The sequence below is a fragment of the Sciurus vulgaris genome (genome assembly GCF_902686455.1).
Source record: "Sciurus vulgaris genome assembly, chromosome: 6".
In the NCBI taxonomy this organism is placed as follows: Eukaryota; Metazoa; Chordata; class Mammalia; order Rodentia; family Sciuridae; genus Sciurus; species Sciurus vulgaris.
The window spans coordinates 70,810,090-70,816,089 of NC_136466.1; positions in this window are offsets into that span (position 1 = coordinate 70,810,090).

A 6,000-nucleotide genomic window follows, 5' to 3' on the forward strand; every position below is an offset into this window, starting at 1 on the left:
ACACCTATTGTTGCTTGTATTCTTGATAATTGCCATTCTAATTGGGGTGAGATGGAATCTTAGGGTAGTTTTGATTTGCATTTCTCTTATTACTAGAGATGTTGAACATTTCTTCATATATCTGTTGATTGCTTGTAGATCTTCGGTGAAGTGTCTGTTCATTTCCTTAGCCCATTTGTTGATTGGATTATTTGTATTCTTGGTGTAGAGTTTTTTGAGTTCTTTATATATCCTTGAAATTAGTGTTTTATCAGAAGTATGAGTGGCACAGATTTTCTCCCACTCTGTAGGTTCTCTCCTCGCATTGCTGATAGTTTCCTTTGCTGAGAGAAAGCTTTTTAGTTTGAATCTATCCCAGTTATTGATTCTTGCTTTTATTTCTTGTGCTATGGGAGTTCTATTAAGGAAGTCTGATCCTAAACCAACAGGTTGAAGATTTGGACCTACTTTTTCTTCTATAAGATGCAGGGTCTCTGGTCTGATTCCGAGGTCCTTGATCCATTTTGAGTTGAGTTTTGTGCAGGGTGAGAGATAGGGGTTTAGTTTCATTCTGTTGCATATGGATTTCCAGTTTTCCCAGCACCATTTGTTGAAGAGGCTATCTTTTCTCCATTGCATATTTTTGGCCCCTTTGTCTCGTATGAGAAAATTGTATTTATTTGGGTTTGTGTCCGTATCCTCTATTCTGTACCATTGATCTACCAGTCTATTTCAGTACCAATACCGTGCCGTTTTTGTTACTATTGCTTTGTAGTATAGTTGAAGATCTGGTATTGCGATACCCCCTGTTTCACTCTTCCTGCTAAGGATTGCTTTAATTATTCTGGGTTTCTTATTCTTCCAGATGAATTTCATGATTGCTTGCTCTATTTCTGTAAGGTACATCATTGGGATTTTAATTGGAATTGCATTGAATCTGTATAGCACTTTTGGTTGTATGGCCATTTTGACAATATTAATTCTGCCTATCCAAGAACATGGGAGATCGTTCCACCTTCTAAGTTCTTCCTCATTTCTTTCTTCAATGTTTTGTATTTTTCATTGTAGAGATCTTTTACCTCTTTGGTTAAATTGATTCCCAAGTATTTTATTTTTTTGGAAGCTATTGTAAATGGAGTTGTTTTCCTCATTTCCCTTTCAGATGTTTCATCGCTTGTGTATGAAAATGCTTTAGATTTATGTGTGTTGATTTTATAGCCTGCTATTTTGCTGAATTCATTGATGAGGTCTAGAAGTTTTCTGGAGGAGGTTTCCAGATTCTCTAAATATAGAATCATGTCATCAGCAAATAGTGACAGCTTAAGTTCCTCTTTTCCTATTTGTATCCCTTTAATTTCTTTAGTCTGCCTAAATTGCTCTGGCTAGTATTTCAAGAACAATGTTGAATAGAAGTGGTGAAAGAGGACATCCCTGTCTTGTTCCCGTTTTTAAAGGGAATGCTTTCAGTTTTTCTCCATTAAGAATGATGTTGGGGGCTGGGAGATAGCTCAGTTGGTAGAGTGCTTGCCTTGCAAGCACTAAGGCCCTGGGTTCAATCCCCAGTACGGCAAAAAAAAAAAAAAAGAATGATGTTGGCCATGGGCTTAGCATAAATAGCCTTTACAATGTTCAGGTATGTTCCTACTGTCCTTATTTTTTCTAGTGTTTTGAGCATGAAGGGGTGTTGTATTTTGTTGAATGCTTTATCAGTTGAAATAACCATATGATTCTTATCCTTAAGTCTATTGACAATGATGGATTATGTTTATTGATTTACGGATGTTAAACCATCCTTGCATTCCAGGGATGAACCCCACTTGATCGTGGTGTACAATTTTCTTAATGTGCTTTTGGATACGGTTTGCCAATATTTTGTTAAGGATCTTTGCATCTATATTCATCAAGGATATTGGTCTAAATTTTTCTTCCCTTGATGTGTCTTTGCCTGGTTTGGGTATGAGGGTAATATTAGCTTCGTAGAATGAGGTTGGTAGGGTACCCTCCTTTTCTATTTCCTGGAATACTTTAAGAAGTATTGGAGTTCTTCTTTGAAGGTCTTGTAGAACTCGGCTGAGAATCCATCTGGTCCTGGGCTTTTCTAGGATGGTAGGTTTTTAATGGCTTCTTCTATTTCATTGCTTGATATTGATCTGTTTAAATTGTGTATGTCCTCCTGGTTCAGTTTGTGAGGAGCATAAGTCTCTAGAAATTTGTCAATGTCTTTGGTAGTTTCTATTTTGTTGGAATACAGATTTTCAAAGTAGCTTCTCATCATGTTATGTATCTCAGTGGTGTCTGTCATGATATTTCCTTTTCATCACAAATTTTAGTAATTTGAGTTTTCTCTCTCCTTCTCTTTGTTAGTGTGGCTAAGGGTTTGTCTATTTTGTTTACTTTCTCAAAGAACCAACTTTTTGTTATGTCAATTTTTGGAATTGTTTCTTTTGTTTCAATTTCAGCTCTGATTTTAATTATTTCCTGTCTTCTACTACTTTTGCTGTTATTCTATTCTTCTTTTTCTAGGGTTTTGAGCTGTAATGATAGGTCATTTAGTTGTTGACTTTTCATTCTTTTCTTGATTGAGCTCCATGCAATGAATTTTCCTCTAACTACTGCTTTCATAGTGTCCCACAGATTTTGATATGTTATATCTTCATTCTCATTGACCTCTAAGAATATTTTTATCTCCTCCCTGATGTTTTCTGTTATCCATGTTTCATTCAGTAGCATATTATTTAGTCTCCAGGTGTTGGAGTAATTTCTGTTTTTTATTTTGTCATTGATTTCTACTCTCATTCCATTGTGATCTGATAGAACACAAGGCAGTATCTCTATTTTTTTGCATTTCCTAAGGGCTTCTTTGTGGCATAACATATGGTCTATTTTAGAGATGGTTCCATGTGCTGCTGAGAAGAAAGTGAATTCACTTGTTGATGGATGGAATATTCTATATATGTCGCTTAAGTCTAGGTTATTGATTGTGTTATTGAGTTCTATGGTTTCTTTGTTTGGTTTTTGTTTGGAAGATCTATCTAGTGGTGACAGTGGTGTGTTATAGTCACCCAGAATTATTGTGTTGTGATCTATTTGATTCCTGAAATTGAGAAGGGTTTGCTTGATGTACAGGGATGCACTGTTGTTTGGGGCATAAATATTTACTATCGTTATGTCTTCCTGATTCATGGTTCTCTTAAGCGGTATGAAATGTCCTTCTTTATCCCTCTGACTAACTTTGGCTTGAAGTCCAGTTTATCTGATATAAGGATGGAAACTCCCTCTTTTTTTACTGACTCCATGTGCATGGTAGGTTTTTTTCCCATCCTTTCACCTTTAGTCTGTGGATGTCTTTTTCTATGAGATGAGTCTCTTGCAGGCAGCATATTGTTGGGTCTTTCTTTTTAATCCATTCTGCCAGTCTATATCTTTTGATTTTTGATTTCAGGTCATTAACGTTCAGGGTTATTATTGAGATATTATTTGTATTCCCAGTTATTTGGGCTTATTTTTGGTTTTTAACTTGGCTTGATTTCTCCTTTGAGTGGGTTTTTCTCTAAGGTAGTTTCTCCCTTTGCTGACCTACGTTGTTGCTTTTCATTTCCTCCTCATGGAATATTTTGTTGAGAACATTCTGTAGCGCACGATTTCTATTTGTAAATTCTTTTAACTTTTGTTTATCATGGAAGGATTTTATTTCATCTTCAAATCTAGGTTAGTTTTGCTGGGTATAGGATTCTTGGTTGGCAACCATGTTCTTTCAGAGCTTGAAATATGTTGTTCCAGGCCCTTCTAGCTTTTAGAGTCTGGGTTGAGAAGTCAGCTGCTATCCGTACTGGTTTCCCCCTTTATGTAATCTGATGCTTTTCCTTCATGGCCTTCAAAATCCTATCTTTATTTTGAATATTAGGCATTTTCATTATAATGTGCCTTTGTGTGAATCTGTTGTGATTTTGTGCATTTGGTGTTCTGTAACCCTCTTGTATTTGATTTTCCATTTCATTCTTCAGGTTTGGGAGATTTTCTGATATTATTTCATTGAATAGGTTGTTCATTCCTTTGGTTTGTATCTCTGTGCCTTCCTCAATTCCAATAATTCTTAAATTTGGTCTTTTCATGATGTCCCATAGTTCTTGGAGATTCTGTTCATGATTTCTTACCATCTTCGCTGTTTGGGCAACTTTATTTTCAAGATTAAATATTTTGTCTTCATTGTCTGAGGTTCTGTCTTCCAAGTGGTCTAGTCTTTTGGTGATGCTTTCCATTGAGTTTTTTATTTGGTTTATTGTCTCCTTCATTTCAAGCATTTCTGTTTGTTTGTTTGTTTGTTTGTTTGTTTGTTTTTTTGAGAATCTCTCTTTGTTGAAATGATCTTTTGCTTCCTGCAGTTGCTCTTTCAACTGCTGATTGGTATGATCATTCATTGCCTGCATTTGCTCTCTTATCTCATCCTTTGCTTCGCAAATCATCTTAATCATGTATAATCTGAAGTCCTTTTCTGACATTTTTTCTACCATACTGTCATTGGATTCTACTAATATAGAATCTAGATTTGTTTGGATCATTTTCTTCCCTCGTTTTTTCATGTTATTCATGTATCTTCCCCTCTAGCAGTGCAGCTCTGGGGTATTGCAGATTCCCCCCTATAGGCTTATAGTGGCCCTATAGCTTTCCAAAATCTTTTCTTTAAGGGGAGATCAATATTAGCAGTGCCCAATTCAGACACTATGCAATCCTAGTCCAAATAACCCCTATAAGGACATTAACAATATTGTCATAATAAGTAGAATGAGTTCAAATATATCTTCAGTATAATAAACATATTTGCAATAAAGTCTGCAGTTTCTAGTGGAGAACAAAGGGGATACAGAGGGATGTAGGATGTAGCTGTCAATGGGATAAGAAAAGAATATACACAAGTTCTAGATAATCGAAAGTGTGAGAGTATAATCCAAAGAAATGGATGTTGGCATGCAAAAAAGGAGAATAAGACTCTCAGGGAACAGGTAAACAAAAGGAAAAGAGAGCAAGAAAAGTAAAGAAATAAAAACTTAAATGTTTTTAAAAAGGAGAAAAAAGAAAAACTACTGTATAGCAGTCATATACTAATGAAACCTCCCAGTGTTCAGTAGCCTGATGCATGAGAGGTACCTGACAATGAGCTTCAAGTCTCCAGCAGGCATCTCAGGATGGGATTTGCCCCACCTAAAGATCAGAGGTATGGCTTTCAGGATTATCCACGATGGCTGCTCTGGCCTCCAAATGTTATAGCAAATGGGGAGCTGCAGCTTGAGGTGTGGACGTGTTTGGCTGGAGATCCTGGAGGTGGGATGGGGTTGGTCAGGCAGGGGTCCTGGAGGTCCAGTGTGTTTGGTTTGGTTGCAGGATCCTGGAGGCCAGGTGCAATCAGTCAGTCTGGGGTCCTGGTGATAGGGCACAATCAGTTGGTCTGGGGGTCCTGGTGGCAGGGAGCAATAGTTTGATGTGAGGGCCCCAGAGGCAGGGTGATCGGTTGAGCTGAGCAATCCTGGAGACAGGCTCAGTCAGTCCAGCCAGGGGTCCTACATGGCCTGGCTGTTGTCTCAAAATGGTGGCAGCCACATGTAATCAAAGCTGCATGTACTGTGACAGAGAACTTCCAGGCAACAACAGGCAGCTGGCGCTCCACTGGCGGTTGGCGATCCGTTTGCTGACTGTCCTTGGATGATCAGGATGTGAACCTCGGGCAGTATGTGATTGATAGGTGTAAAGCATGCAATGGACAGGCAAGAGGCAGGCAAATGGCAGATGATAGGCGCCTGCCAGTGAGCAATCTGCACTCAAAAAAGGCATTGATATGCTGGCAGACTGCAGGTGATCACAGCAGACAATGGGGTAAACAGCAGGGGATCGATAAGCAGCAAAAACTGCCTCACCAAGAAACAGATATCCTCTGCTTGAAACCGGAGTTACGGAGCAACAAGGAATGCAGCCTCCCTCTTGTCTGCCATCTTGGATCTCTTGATATTTATTTTTATTTATTGGTTA